Source organism: Diabrotica undecimpunctata, chromosome 4 (assembly GCF_040954645.1).
Source record: "Diabrotica undecimpunctata isolate CICGRU chromosome 4, icDiaUnde3, whole genome shotgun sequence".
In the NCBI taxonomy this organism is placed as follows: Eukaryota; Metazoa; Arthropoda; class Insecta; order Coleoptera; family Chrysomelidae; genus Diabrotica; species Diabrotica undecimpunctata.
In genome coordinates, this window is record NC_092806.1 from 53,027,054 (window position 1) to 53,044,771 (window position 17,718).

Here is a 17,718-nt window from a genome sequence, read left to right on the forward strand (position 1 = left end):
TGAACCTTATAACAGGATTAAAAGAACGTGTTTTAAAACTTTCTCATCCAGATTATCTACAGGAAGATCTTCAGTTATTAAAAAATATTCTAATTGAAAACTCTTATCCTCCAGATATGCTACATAGGATGCTTTTTTCTAATATTGGTAATATAAATAATTTAACACCATTTTTTGCTCAATCTCAAAACATTGTATCTAACAATCAGAACATCTATTATCATTCACTACCTTTTATACCATCATTAACACCTAAATTAATACAAACACTAAAGGTTATTGACAATATAAAAATAGCAACAAAGAACATCAAAACTATTTCATCTTTATATTCTAAAACTAAATATCCTATAGACAAATTTGAAAAAACGAATTTAGTATACAGCATTAGTTGTACTCAGTGTGAGGCTGAATATGTTGGTGAGACCGAAAGAAATCTTTCAAATCGCATTATTTCTCACAAAAGTGATTGCAGAATTAAAAAACCATCTTGTGCTTTGGCAGAACATGTAATCGATAAAGACCATATTATGGATTTTGATAACATTAAAATTTTATGTAGTGAAAGTAATAAATTTAAAAGGACTTTTTTGGAAATGGTTTGTATTAGCAAAAATGATAAGAGTTTAAACAAAAGATCTGAAATTCAAAATTTAACCAAAATTTATAATTATATTCTTTCTTTATGATTTATATATAAAACTTGTAAAATGTCATATTTAATTCTCCATATATCTGTCACATTCTTTCAGACATCTGTCAAGGGTGAATAAATCTTCTTCTTTTTGTTACTAAACAAAAAAGAATGTTTAAACGAAGTTTTACTTTTGGCAATATAATTGTCAAAAATAAAAATTTTATGTTGGCATTTATGACATTGAGGCTATTTGTAATTGGTTGCTATTTGAACTTATTTATAAATTCAATTATTCTTATATTAAAAAAATGTTTTCAAAATTATAAAAATTTTTCAGGGAAACATTTATTAGATAAAAGCATTTTTGTATTAAATATTTTGAACATGTAAGCAGTGATTTTTACTTACCAAACTAATTTTTATTTGGTAAGTTAACAAAAATTGTTTTTTCTTTTTAGTTCAACCTTGTAAGTATTTTGTCTTTTTTAGCTCTTGATAATAATTGTAAACACAATTGAAAGCTCGAGAATAAAAAAATAGTTAACCAATAGCCCTATTATTGACTCCAACCCATCCAAAACAGTTATATATATATATATATATATATATATATATATATATATATATATATATATATATATATATATATATATATATATATATATATATATATATATATATATATATATATATATATATATATATATATATATATATATATATATATATATATATATATGTTCGGAAAGATTTCCGCTGTTAGTACAATTAAACCTAGAGCTAAGATTAATACTATTATAAAAATTAATATTAAACTCACCAGTCTTCCGGGTTGAACCGCGTCGATATCCATTGGGCCGAGCTTTCGACGTCTTCTCTTTGATGTCTTCTTCAGGGCTTCCGAGGTCTCAGTCTCCCGAGCCCCCAGACACTACTACAGTCACTAATCACTTCACTACTGAGTAGTAGTCAATTGGGCTGATAAGTAAAGCTCTTTGAGCTTAGTCAAACTTTCGGAAATTTTATTTCCTTTTTCAAGTCATTTTAAAAATGAGAAAGTTTACATTTAGATAAATTTAATACAAAAATAAACTTACTGCTTGTGGTTACAAATTAATTCATTAACGTTAGTTTATGAATTTTTGTGAATTAAGTTTACATTTAGATAAAACTAATAAAAAAAATAAACTTACTGCTTGTGGTTACAAATTAATTCATTAACTTTGCTTAACATAAAGAATTTAAAATGTATAAAAATTAGACATAATAAAATTTTAAATCAAACTCAATTTCATTTTAATTAAATAAATATTTGATTCGAACAAAATTTGTTTAATTTATTAATGTCTTGTATTTTGAGAATGATTTCCGAAGTGGAAACTGAAACGTCAATAAACTTATTTTAAACTTAAATTGTGGCTTATTTCTAATTAAAATAGTAATTTTCCTTGTTCAGTTCTGAGCTCTGAGCAAGTGGATATTATTATTGTTTGCGTAACTGATGGCTTAAAGAGTGGTATGAGATATGTGGTTATACTATGAAGCTCAGCTGCTAAATATCTAGCCATCTGTTCAATCACAAATTAATCCCTTAATTTGTAATCTCACATTACTGTCAACTTCTTAATATCTTATAGTTTCACCGTGTATAATTGAAACATTGTGAAAACATATCGTGTAATATTTTAATAATTAGTTCATTTACCTACAACGTAATAAATTGCCGAATAATATATTTCCTAATTGAACTTTCTAAGTGTTACAATTATGGCCTAGATAAAATTGTATTGTAAGCTCATAGTTTACAGTTTGTTAGTATGATAGAAGTAATAACCTCTATGCTGATGTATACATTATTTGTGAGATTATAAATTGGGAATTTGAGCTCATTCGAGCGCAGTCTATTGTAGAAAGTTACCTAACCATCATCTTTAGTGTAATTATTAGTAGCTGTCAATAAAACCATAATTTTTACTTCACAACTACAACGTTTTATTTTATTTACCATCGTCGATCGAAAAGAAGCGGACAAAGGGGCATTACAAACTATTCGATCTTATATCTACATTCAAATCTGTTCATATCTGATTCCGATATTAAAAAAGTGCACCTGTAATTATAGCATTATAATTGGTATACTAGAGCCAAAGATGTTATAAAGAACTACACACTATAAATAAGTATAGTTTAGTTACTAAACTACATAAAAACCCAACTAAAATTAGATACAATAAATCGATTCATACCTAAATTAAAGTGGATGACTTTCACTTTCACCAAAAGACAAGAAACTTTATCAATAATTTAATATAATATTCATGGCATATACTGTGGCTAAATAATAATATTACTACAATATGCTATATTAATAACGTACAAATGTGGCGTCTTTTAGCGCCAAAATTTGTAACCATTGCTTAATAATAATTAATAGATCAAGAGTTGAAAACCAACAAATACAAACTGTTTATATTGTTATAAGTATTTATTAATTGTTAAATTCTTGTAAAAATAAAAGTACAATCTGAGTTGGATTCCGAGTATGTAATTGAACGAGTTAACATCGTATCAGTGTTTTGCTCCGAGTTATAGTGCTTTTGTGAAACCTAACAACTACTTTTAAATACTAGTAAGACCAGACTTTACCGTATGTATTGAGAAGCCTAATTGCATGTTTTTTTTTGATCGATTAGTTAATTAGCAAATTAATAATTTCTTCAAAAACTGGGCCAGCTACCAGTGGCGTAGGCTTACCTAATATGTATTTTTTGAAGAAAATACATAAAACCTAACTAAATTTAACAAATAATTAAATGTTTCGTTGACCTTTAACTACAAGGGTACCGATAACAAATACAGTCCTCACATCAGATCCTCACAGTTCACAACTTTTCAAAATGTCACAAAATATTCAGCATAATTCTACTTCAACTTCCTCATATGCAACTACAACCAAATCAAATCCTAGATCAACTTTTCCAAAGAGGGATCAAGCCATAGTATTGCATGCCGATGAAAATTTAAAATTGTTCGATTACGTCAAGGCAGTAGGTGACGCTATTGGTCCCAAACAAATCCTATTCGCATCCAGATTATCTAATATTAGAATTTGTATATATTTAACTAATTCAGAACTCGTCGACAAACTTCTAAAATCTTATCCGATTTGAATAGTAGGACACTCTGTGATGAATGTGCGCAGGCTAGTCTCCCCCACAAAAAGAATAATAATATCCAATATATCTCCATGTATACTCACCTTAAAAGTCTGAATACAATTCACAACACTTCTTTACGCATTAGCCTTGGCACCTTTAAATCAAGTACTTCTGAAAGTCTTTATATCGAATCTTCAGAACCTCCACTTTTTATAAGACGGCAACGTTTACTTCTGTCTTACTTCTCTAGAATTTCTGCTAATCCAAAAAACCCAGTAATTAAACTAATTAATACTCTACACCCTGTCCCAGATAATAGTCACCCTCGAACAAATTCTCTCTCACAAATTTTAAAAACTTTGCTAAAAGACACAAACCTAAAACTCACAACTCCGTTTACTACGTCCAGAATTCCCCCGTGGACCAAATGGCTACTTACTGTCCTTACCAGCTTGAACCGATACAAAAAAGAAGAAACGCCCAGAACTCTCTTGGTACAAGCATTTGAGAAACTTATACAGACACAGCGTTATGACAAAATTATCTACACAGATGCCTCCAAAGAAGAACAGGCCGTCGGTTGTGCCGTCAGTGCCTCAAATACAACAGTAGCATCATATAGGCTTTCTCCCATATGCAGTATACACACAGCCGAACTGTATGGAACACTCAAGGCATTAGACTCGCCCATTGCTAATGAGAAATCATTAGCAATATTCACCGATTCTCTCTCCGCCATTGACTCAATAAGAAATATATACTCCATACATCCCATTGTACAGTGCATCCACAGTATCTGCCAACAGCAGTCAAAAAATGGTGTTTCAGTAACTATCATCTGGATACTATCCCATGTTGGTATCAATGGAAATGAGAACGCTGGTCATGCAGCAAAACTGGCCTGCTCCTTAGAAAATATGGAAAACATACAACTTCACCAAGACCTAAAGGCCAGTATCAAGAACAACGTACTAAGCACTTGGCAAACACACTGGAACGTGCAAAATACAAAACTATGCACAATTCAACCAACTGTTACCTCCATCACCATGCCTCAAATAAGCAAAAAAGACAATATTATTATCAGAAGGCTCAGAATAGGTCACACTCGTCTTACTCATGGATATCTGATGTCTTCTGGAAACCATCCTCGCTGTGAATATTGTAATGAATCCTTAACAGTCCAGCACATATTACTAGAATATGTCCATTACAAACATCAAAGAGACTACTACAACTTTCAAAATAATTAAGTGATCTACTCGGTTCTACAAACATGTACAGTGCCATAATTCGTTTCCTTAAAGACTGTCACCTCTACTACTTAGTGTAATTATATTAAGATGTTGTTAATGTATCCTAACTTGTATATAAACAGATTGTATATGTAACTAAACATAAATATTGTAATAAACTTGTACCAGTGTCAATGACCCATAGTTGCCGAGACACTTTAATTTAAAATAAAAAAAAGGCCAATCTAAATAAAATATTCTGCTGTATATTAGTTATTTTAGGACATTGTATTTGCTACCGATATGTTCCTTTTTGGCGACGTTAAAATTCTAAATATCTGTATTCAACCTATTTTCTTGCTCGTAATAATACGAGCTATGTTATTGTAAATTTTATTAGGACTTTTTTTTCATATTTCAGCTCAAATTTTTTTTCTATTTTGGCCCCCGATTAAATCGTTTTTCTCCTTATTTAAAATTTATCATTCGATTTTGTGTGATGTTCTCAAATATTTTGGGTTTTTTCGTAGAAAAAATAAAACATTTAACAATTCTTTATAAAACAAACGACTGACGTTATTCTATTCGTTTCCTTATTACAACTTTTCCAAAGTCCACTTTCTTTGTTCTATCAGCAATTGTACCAACTTCATTTCTAGTATTTGTGAAGCGAGTCCATTTCAAAAGAAAAATCTTTCTCAATCCTGCTGATTTAAGGCCTCGAACTTCGATTTCTTTTCCTTATAAAACTTCTTTTACCTTACAGACATAACGAAATTCCTTTTTTTTTGAGAATCAGACAAAAATTTCACCAGCATGAATTTTCCCTTCGTAATGTAGGAAGATTATCTAATGTAGGTCAAAAGTATTCAACCTCTTCTTCATCTTTGTTAATATCAACATCATTGTTGCTGTCATATAATTCAAGAATTTCATTTACATCATCGTCACTGGACGCCTCAGTTGGTTTAGGTGCTGTAATACTTTGACCTAACTCAGCTGCTAACAGTTTTCTTTTACGTTGAGATTTTTCAGAGCTGGAATTGTATCTCAAGTCTTCCAAAAAGTTAGTAAGAAAGCATCTGAGCTTGACTTAATCACTAGCGTCTTGGGGTAGCTTTTACAAAACTTGATTGGAGTTGAATGGTGCAATGCCACATGCTTCAAAGCCAAAAAGTAAATTTCTTTATATACCTAGCACTTTTCCCTCCGTCTGATTTTCAGTTGGTACTTTATTCATGCTTTCAAGTGTTTGCTTTAACAGTTTATTTTTCAGAATGCCATAGGTTTTGGAATTTTGCATTTTTCAGACAGATTGCAATGTCCGACAAATATTCGTAGAATTAGATGGCAAGCATGCAAATGTTATATCATTTTCTTCACATTGTCCCAGAACGTCTGGACTAAAATGCAATGCTAGGTTGTCCCCTATTAACACCTTTTTCCATCGAGTCGCCTAGCATGTGGTAAGAAACAAGTGACAAACTAATTATTGAATGTTGACATATCAATCCAACTATGTAAGGTTCGATTATATCGTGTCTCCAGTAAGCAATATGGCTGTTTGCAGAAGGGATACCCCTGGGATCATTTTTTTTCCAAGTATATATATACCTGAGGCGGATCCACAAATGATAATCGATGTAGCAGATTTTGAATGGTTGCATATTTTTTTGGCTATTTAGTACCTTCTCGTTAGACGCAAAATTTTTTTCCGGGGTCATCTGAGACGTTGAACTCATCTAAATTAAAAATGTTATCAATGGGATTGTTTTCAATAGTTTGTTTTAAATTGTCAAAGTATTTTTTAATCACGTCCGGAGATATTTCTGATCGGCTTCTTTATTATTAGTTGCTATCTTTTACCAGCAATGCCTCGGTGTCTCTTCAACAAGCTATTTACCCAGGCAATCCTCCTGAAATCTAGATACACTTCTACCAATTTTGTTCAAAAAACTTTTAACGGAAGTTCTCAATTTCACTACGCTTAGTGGATATCCCCAACCTGCACAGTTTAAAACGCTATTAATAATGACTATTTCTTATTTATATGTAAACACAGATTGCCATCCTGTTGTCTTAATCTTTGTTTAATGGTACATTGTTATTTAAAGTTCCGTAGGCCAATCTGTATTTTTTTGCGGCTTATCTTAATGAAAATCCATTTTCCAATACATCGTGCAACGTCTGATTAACTTGTTCTTCATTAAAATTGCCATACGTTCTACTGCCTAATTTTCTTTTGTACGTTCTTCCCATTCTGATTGATATTACACAAACTATAAAAATGGGCCAAAAAGTATGGTTTATTTCAAAGCAAAAGAACTTCTTAACAATGTCAATTGCAAAGTAACAACAACGTGAACTTATCACAGCCGATGCCCAAGAAATGAGTATAGCCGCGCGCAGAAACAATTTTACATTATTTCCGGTTGTAGCTACATATATATGTGATACATTAACAAATGACCAATGTCACCTCGGGAGATCAATCTCACCCCATTTTGTTTCCTGTACCTAACTAGTTTTTTCGTCATTTGTCTTCTTTACTTCCCTTCTGTAATGCAAGCAATTTATACCCTCCTTCCTTTAACCGCATCTAAAAACTCCACATTCTTACTCGTTAAACTTCCAAGAGTACTAGACTCTATCGATGCTACCAAATTGCAGTATTATGCTACACCCGCTCACATTTCTAGTCAGGATCCCTACTGTAATAATTATCGTATCAGCCTAAGTATTGTTGCACTTATCTCGCCACCAGGATGCACATACTTAATATGGGATACAAAATCAGTAAACACCGTATATACGTTTTTTTTTCTTTTTACTGTATATTCTCTTTAACTACCGTATAATGAAACATATCTGTTACTTTCTGTAATTTGAAAGCTAGCTAAAATAATGCCTAGGTGATCTTTATCTTGCAATACTGGCCTATTAGAAAGAAAATGAAAGAAAAACAGGAAAAACACGGAGAAGACGAAATCAAGGAGTGAGCACAGGCGGAGTGGGCCGTAGAAACGCCGGTCATCAATAAATTAAAAGCCTACCAGACAAAACACGATCGATTGTTGGATCGCTGCACTATTGCGTGTGCATTCCCGCCTTTTCTTCCCTTCAAGCCGCCAATTCGACCTCCTAATGGCCCCTAGATTTCGATGTGTTTCTTGGCCCGCTGGGGGAGAGTTATTACCTCGAAATTAGCTTGTACGTTTGTCCATTTTTTAAAGCTCATCGCAATTTCATGAACTTCTAATGGAATTGGTAAAAATACAATGGCTGTTAAAAAAGTTTATCTCACTAAATAAAATACATGAACCGTAAAAGTTTTAACAAGCTAGCTGTACATTTGTAGACACACATTATCGGTGTCTAAAAAAAGCAATTATAATTGTAGTTGAAAACATTATATCTAATCAAAAATAATTAAAAAACTCAACTTCGTAAACCAATTCCTCGAGTGCATTCAAATCTAATTATGATGCATGCATTAAAAAGGTTTTAAAAGTACGTTTTTTTTATAATGTCAGTATTATGGACAAGACAATCGCAGAACATCTTTCGACAGTATTTAGTCCATCTACCAGAGTAGTCTCGCTAGAACATGAAGAACTATACCATTCTTTTCTTTATGTTCTATTCCATGTCAAAGGGAACTACCAATCTCCAAGTTTAACATTAAAGAAGTAAAACAGATTATGAGATACAACGTAATAATGCATCGGAATACGACCTCATGACGGGTAAGGTCCTTCAAGAACCAACCCATGATTGCTATAGAATAATCACTATGATCTTCAATGCTATCTTAAGCCTACATTGCTTCCCTTTGCAATGGAAATACCAAATCATACTGACTTTTTGCATATTAAGGTCAATATTTGACCATCAATTCGGATTTCGTGACCAAAGTCCTACAATAGAGCAAGTTTAGAGATTAAAGTTTAGAGTTTTATTTATTAATACAATACAACACAAATGTTATTTGTAGCAATTTAAAATTATATAATATAATGAGCGAGTCTTCTACAGCTGGCGCCGTTTCTCGCATCCTAATTTCCAGCGTTTTCTGTCGAAGCAATCTTCAGTTTTTAAAACTCTGGCGGACATTTCGTTTTATATTTTTTCGTTATCTACCTTGTTTTCTTCTAGTGGTGGAGTTCATTTTTCTATCTTTTTTGGTCATCTATTTTTAAGCATTCTCTGCAGGTGTCCATACCAGTTTAGTCTTTAGTCCAAAATACATACATAGTATATAAAAATAGAATATAAAGCGTAACTTAAAAATATTAAAGACAAGAACACCGATTAGCAGAAAATGATTTATGGCAAAGTCACGGTAAGCAGTTCAGTGGATGTTCTGCAATGAGTCATATATTCTTCTGAGCAGTAAAAGCAATGTTTCAAAAGATATTTTTTAAAAACTTTTTCGAAACTATCACAGCTGAGCTGTTTAAATACTTTGTGGTAAAATATTGTAATAGTTCTAGTTAGAGCATTTTTTATCTGAAAAACGCAATCTACAGCGATTTGTTTATAAGTAGTGACAGTTTCGCGTATTATGAACGTGAATATCAGACTGCTTTATTAAATGGGCTGTGAATTTTAGTCAGAACGTGAAATATCAACAGAATAGGTAGCGGCATAATTTTGAATTTTATAAAGAAAATTCGGCAATGTTCTAAATCACTAACCCCTGCTAAAATCCTGATAGCTTTCTTTTACATTCTAAAAATTTGAAGTGCATCTGTTAAATTTTCCTATATGATTAATCCATAGTTTAGGTGTTAGTAAAATAAAGAAAAATATGTCATTTTTATTGTTTCAAAGTTGACAACCCTTGCTAGTTGGCGAATAGCACATAATAAACTTATAATAGCTTTTTCTTTAGTTGTGAGATGAGCCGACCAGTTCAGTCGATTATCTATCGTTATTTCCAATAGTTTAACAGTCGCTTTGTTATCTGGATAATAATTATCCAGAGTGACGGGTAGAGTAGAGTAGAGTGACGATGCAAAGTGATCTAAGTGCCAAAAAATCAAAAAATCACTTTTTCCACTCAAAGTGTTCTATGTGTCATCGCCAATAGCCCCACTGTGATTTAAGTCCCTATTCTACTGTTACCTAATTTAAAAATTGACTGCATGATCAAGCTAGCGGTATGTCCTTCGGACGTGTCCGGCCAAACTGTTCTAAGTGCCATGCTTCTTTATTAGTATTGTTCCATGTCAGTAGTTGCTTATAAACGTTCGGGAACGTGTCGTTTTAAGGTTAAAATTCCTATTTTGCATGAAATAATGAATGAACAAGCATTTTGTCGTGATGAAACAGTTAAAAACAAAAAACGTAAGAGAAAAATACAGAGTGAGGCACGAGTTAGTGGAAATTCGTACACTACCGATAAATTTAAAAAACTAGTTCCAGCAAGACGTAAACCTAAAAACGAGGTTAGTATTAATTTTTATTTTCGAGTATGTGTGCAATAATGACCTTAGCAACAAAAACCAATATTTGCAATGTAACCTTATATTTTGCTTTTTTTGTTTTCAGGTTGAATGTAAATGTAAGAACAGCTATTGTAAGGAACTGACTGGAATAGAGAAGATGCAACTCCATGAGTCCTACTATTCACTGGATTTAAATGCACAGGGTAGTTATCTTATGTGACTGATTCAGAGAGCCGACGCCAATGCACTATGAGTTACACTGTTCCTGATGGTAAGGGAGGTTTACAAAAAGTTTGTAAACAGACATTCATGAAGATTTTTGCTGTTACTCCCCAAAGGATTACAACCATTGTCAAGAAGAAAAAAAAGTGGGGATTACATGTACACAGACAAGCGAGGTGGTGCAAAAATGTTTAAATTCACTGTCCATGGTCGTCGTTTAGTGAAACAACATATTAATAGCTTCCCTAGAGATGTCAGTCATTACAACCGACTTAAGTCGGACAAAGAGTATTTGAGCTCTGATCTGAATGTGCATAGGCTTTTCAGGGCATTTCAAGAAAAGAATCCTTGTACTCATATTTCACACAAGTTTTACCGAAGTGTTTTTTTGAAGGATTTTCCGAACCTATCCTTCCGTCGACCACGAGTGGATACTTGCAAAACATGCGATCAACTGAGCATATCAACCAAAAGTTCTGACCCAGCAACCTAGAAAACAGGGACAACAAAACTTGAGTTACATCACCGCAAAGTAGAAGCTGTTTTCGCATCTATAAAAAGGGACTTTATACGAAGCACCTTGCCAGTAAGTGACACGTGCACCATAACAATGGATTTGCAGAAAGTTTTTTCGTTACCCAAACTAACTCACAGTAGTATGTACTATTCCCGCCAAATATCTGGTTACAACTTTGGTATTCACGTGGCTGATACAGATGATGGATTGATGTGTATTTGGCATGAGGGGCAATCAGGAAGAGGAGGCAACCAATTGGCATCTTGCCTTTTACAAACACTAAACTGTGGACTACTCAATACATACAAAAATAATCTGTGCGTTTGGAGTGATAACTGTGCAGGTCAGTTGAAAAACAGAATGCTTTTGTTCTTGTACATTTTTCTTGTCTGCCATGAAGTTTTTGAAACGATTGATCATAAGTTTCTTGTATCAGGTCATTCGTTCTCAGCTTCAGATCGGGATTTTGCTTTAATCGAAAAAAGAGCAAGACAATGCAAGCTAATTAATATGCAGGATGTTATGAAGGCGATAGTCACAGCGAGACCTTCACGTCCTTACAAAGTTCTGAACATGGGTGACGAGAAAACGTTTTTTGATTTTGATGCAGCCTCTTCCGCGTTTCTGAATACAGCCAAACTTGGAATTTCTACAGCTGTTTGGATTCGAGTTTCAAAGAACAACCCTGGGACCGTCATGTACAAGAAAAGTTACAGTGATTTAGCACCGTGGGAAAGTTGTATAGTCCTAAAACCTGGCATTACTGCCACTACCATCAAAAATGCTACACTGTCTTCTCTTCCAAATTCCTTACCTTTAAAAGAATCTAAAAAGAAAGACATTACTGCAATGTTGCAATTTCTCGATGATGACAATAAACAATATTTTTTAAACATTTTGACAGTTTAAGCACTTTATCATTTTCATTTTTTGTAATATGTTTTATATTTGAAGCATGCTTAATATTTAAAATGACTTAATTTAACAGTTTTTATTTTTAAATAAACGATTTACGACAATAAATTTGATTCAAAAACGGTTTTTTGTGTTTTTCCAATAAAATGTTTTTTGGCACTTAGATCACTTTGCCCCGTCACTCTACAATTATGAAAATTACTTGCAGATATAACCAAGTTTTGCGTTTTTGTGCAGGAAACCATATTCTAGATTTAGTAGAAACTTCCTCGTAAGACATGTTTAACCCTTTAACAAAAAGAACTATTTTTTTTTGTAAAAACATACTTTTTAATACTAAAAGTAATTCATTATGCATTATTAACAAGAAAAAAAAATATTTAAAAAGTTTTCTTAGTCAGAAGGGCTGGAAAGGGTGGTAGATATAGCTACCAGTGTGTATTTTGACATAAACTAATACTTAGTGCGCAATGGTATATATAGCGACCGGTAAAAACAATTACAAAAATTTATAAAAAAATACTTAATTTTGAAAATATAAAAAACTAAATACAGGAATATTTTAAATTTATTATTTAAGAACTTTCTATCTACTATAAGGTGCAAAGCAGTCTTTGCATAGAGCAACGTTGCAAACTTGACAAATCAAATTGCTGTGCGTTTGTTTCCTTTTGAATGAAGCACAAAGGGCACAGCGCCGATAAGTTCCTTCCACAGCATTCAAAGTTGAGTTTGATGGAGTTCCAGATTTTTTTCTAAAAGTAAAAGTGCTAATAAAATTATCAGCTAGTTCACTGCTAAACTGTAATGCAGGCATAGGCTTAGCACACGAGTTTTTTTCGCATTTTCGTGTCTATATGGAGTAATAGAGTTTTGAAAGGTCTCTGAAAGATGGTTTATGAATGGTCTAAGTTTGTAAAGCCCATCAAACTCTCTATTATTGGGATTATTGTTTAGATGCAACAATCTCAAGATGGCTGGGATAGTATGACTTTATTGTTGGAAGGCTAAAGAACCTTATGACTATAAGTATTCCCAATAAACCGTCGAGTTCTTCCGTATCCATAAACAGTTGCGAATTCTTCTGGGTAGCGTATATGTTCGATTCTTTGGAAATTGTTTGACAGATACTCTCAATAAAAAAAACTCTGAAGAAGTCGATTGACTTACTCGAATTCATGTCAACATTGACGCTTGAAGACTCAGTAAAATCGAATGATTCGAAAAGGAGATTAGGGACGTTGTTCTTGGACCACACAAAATATTGATTTGAAGAAGCAGGAGCTTGTTCCTCTTCCTCGTCTTTATTGGTAGGAGTTAAGGAATTTTTTGCTTAAGGTAATGTTAACAGTTATTCATCCTCGTCTTCTTCTACAGAAAAAATGTTTTTAGAAAATAACTTAGCCAACTTGTTATATTTGAAACCACATCCACCAACTGGATCAAAGTCAGGATCTTGATCTGAATCATTAAAATCTTCCTTTTCGCTAGAATTATTTGTCTTTCTTGTAAGAATACATTGGCGCAACCTTTTTAAGTGCTTACATGCTGGAACATGTCGGCTGGCTGGTGATACTAGTAGTCGAGAATTGTAACGAAATTCTGGAAATAACGAAATTCGAAAAGACAACATTCTTTATCACGTAGATAGTCCGCTGTATACTAGAGTTCAGCTTCTGTAAGGGGTCGGTTTTGTTTAAAAAATATTATTAATGTACTGGAAAAATTGTTAGGACAAATAGGAATAATATATCATTTAAAGTATTGTAAAAATTTTAGTATATTGCGTAAACGACGATATCGAGATTTTTGGTTTAGTATGTGAAAAAATAACCTTTTATTTGGTACAATCCTCAAAATGATTAAAAATATTATGAATGTGTTGCTTGTGTGAGTCCATTTCAAATAGGTAAAAGAAATAAAATAAGACTTACTCACAATCAATTTAATTTTATTACCAAAACAACCGGTTTCGCTTTCTACACTTTGCAAAGCATCTTCAGGTCAAACGGTACAAAGTAAATTAAATGCTGAAATTATAAAAAAAGCCCATATTAGGGTGCTGTCTTATAAAGATAAAGATCAAAAAGGTTATAGTAATTATGCCAATATTACCTGTCTGTGTTTATTAATATGCATAAAATTGATTTAGCAGACAATGTGAAAACCCACAAATTGGTAAGAGATAAACTATTGAATTGTAATAAATTAGTAACAAACAAAATACTACTTACATTCCGGTACAAGAAGTTTTTGTTATTGATTCGTGATACATAGTTTAAACTATCCTGTATTGCTGATGTTGAGTGATATTCGGTTAATGTTGTAACTTTCTGACAATTAACGAGGAAGTTTCTTGAGGAGAGAGATGTTAACAAATGAAATAGGAATAAGGTATATGTGATTGTTTGTTAAATGAAAGTGATGTTTTATACTATTTAAATTATTAAAAGTTATTTATACTTATTCCAGAGATATATTTTAGAAATGTGTGTTAATTTATTGAAATTTTTACAATGTGTGACAATGAATTAAATTAGATGTACTAATTTTGTGGGTGTGCATTTTTTTATAAACCTATCATTTGCATTAATTTTTGCAAGCCTGATGGCTTCCTTGTATTCTTTTCTAAATTTGATGCTATAATAAATTGAAGTCTCTCACGCATTTTTCTCAAAGTGTCATTGAATCAGTTTACTTTTTTACCTGGATTATTTTTATTCAGCAATTTCGATTTTTTTGGAAACGACATATTTATGGTATTTAATAACACATCAATTAGAATTTTAAATTTTAAATTAATATCCAAATTATCATTGTATAAAAAATTAAAGTTTTCTGAAAGGAGATACCTCTGTGGTCAGATGTGTGAGTGAGATCCACAGGTTTTGTGGTACCATCAATATTTGCGAAAACATTATCAAAATATTTATTACCTCGAGTATTAAATTTAACTTTTTTTGTAATATTTTAAGATCTAAAAGAATTACAGAGTTTTAAAGCTTTGATGGCTGTTTCATTAAAATAGACATTAAAGTCACCCGTAATTATAACAAGTTTATAAACATTAATTTGTTTGAGAGCTTTAGCCATAATGGTAAAGAATTTGTCTAAATTACTATCTGGAGTACGATAGAGAGTAATAAGCTGCACATAATAATTTAATTAAATTTAATTAAAACATTTAATAAAATACCTGTAATCTCACAATGCTGTTCAGAAGAGAGATTTTCAAGATTCAAATGAATAAAACTTACGTTATTCCTAATATATATATATATATATATATATATATATATATATATATATATATATATATATATATATACATAAACCTCCATGAGACTTGACCGTCCTGCAAAATCCAGAAACCATACGATAGCCTTTAATATTGACAGTATGTAGCTCATCAGGTAAAATATCATTGAGCAGAACTTCAAAATCTAGAAAAGAGTTACGCAACGATTGAGCATTATAGTGAATGACCTTTAAATAATTTTTAAATTTAACAATACTTTTTAAAGAGGATCCAGTTACATTGGCATCCTCCTCTTCACAAAAAACTTAGATAACACTGCACCCTTTGGCCAAACATCTTTGTTCCAAGCTCTCTTTAGGTTTTCTTGATTAATGGTGACCTTCATGGAACTATATGCTTCTGGCAGTTTTGATTTGCGTACCATACATTGGACTTTACGAAATGATACAGCTAACATTTTATGTAAGTCATCAGGGGTTGTTTGCGGTTTCAGACGTGTGACATGCAGGGACACAAATTTTGGAACGGACTCCACTGATGTTTTCATCTCATTTCCACCAATTAAATATTGACGTCTACGTTTACGACGATTCTGAGTAAACCACTCATCTCTCTGAATTTCACCATCAGTTTCTTCTAAATTTTGTATATCTAAATGTTTTTGTTGATCGATTGGTATCACAGAATCCATCTTTGTACTAGCTAGCGTACTTTTATTACTTCTTCTGTAAACTAGAAGAAGTAATAAACAGTTGAAATGTTTGATTAGTGTCAAAAACTTTATGCTCAGAGTAAATAAATAAAAATTAAGCTCGATGGTGTGAAAAACAAGGTTCAAATATGCCCACTCTAGATATTTAAAAAAAAATTGTCATAATGTTATCGATGCATTTACTGGACTGGAATGTGATTCTAGTATAATCGTCTATAATTACTTTTAGACCAGAAGATATTAATAGATTTTGAATATCAAAAGAAGAGGTAACTAAGGAAGGACGTTATAACATTCTCAAAATACACCAAAAGCAACTCAAAGACACCCTTATCCGATCTCTATATATGTAGTTAAAATATTGGTTTTTATTGTAGCTACAAAATTGCACAAAACTCTGAACTTTACTATACATTTATTTATTTATTCATTTAGATTAAGAGAAGAATACATAAATTTTTCTTTTACATAAATTGCAACTCCACCTTGTTTCTGTTTTACCCCACAAAAGAAATTAGCTAATGGAAAGCCGGAGATGCTAATTAATTTTAGATTTTCTTCAGTTTGCCAGTGCCTCGAAAAGCATATGACGTCATAGAAATTTTGATCCGCAAGAAAAGCATTAATCATATCGAGTTTATTTGAAATATATTGCAAAATTACATGAAACATGCTTACCGTGTCATGTCGAATTAGTTTATTTTAATAAGAATTTGTAGAAGTTTCTAGGTTTCTTCTTCCGTCTTCTTTATGTGCTGAAAATTTCTTTTAAAGTTAAATCTTCTAATTGCAGCTTCTTTGGGCCAGATATTAGGTCTTTAGACCTAATCGTCAATTTTATCGAAAGGAAAAGATACTTTATATGTAGAGTATTTGTCAGTTCTATGCCATTCCACACAATTAAAAGTAATATCAGAATCTCACCCAAGAATTTTAGAAGATCTTTCATATCATATTATTTCATGTCATATCATGACATGTACATGACCTTGTCTAGGAATGGTGTTTACATTAGACGATTCGTTGCTGCCAATAATGGGTTTGTATTTGTTTTCTTTTTTGTTTGGGTATTCCAAAATAAGTGTCCTGTTTTTAGATTGTATTTTTCTTTTGTTTATCACTCATGTATAAATGAGGCCGACTTTTGTTTTTGTTTAATGACAATTTAATGGGCTCTTGACTGGTAGAACCTGAGCTGCTCGGGCCTGCTTTATTTTCAGTTATTTCGCTGCATGACGTTAGTACGGGTATGGCTGAATTTTTATTATATTTATTTAGCTTTTAATAAAGAAATTAAATCTTGTTGTTCCTCCGTACGTTTTTCTAAATGGAATGATAGTTTACTTACTGCTGCAAATTCATCATCATTATAAGTGGCTCGACAATCCGTTGTGAATCTTGGCCTGCTCACAAAGAAGTCGCCACTGCTGTCGATTCCTGACAACTTCTCTCCATCTTCTAACCCTTAGAATCTGTAGGTCTTCTTCCACATCATCAATCCATCTCATTCGTGGTCGTCCTCTGCTTCTTGTGCCCTCTGGTTTTGAAAATGTTAATCTCTTCGTGTATTCGTAATCTGACATCCTAGCAATATGTCCAGCCCATCTAAGTCT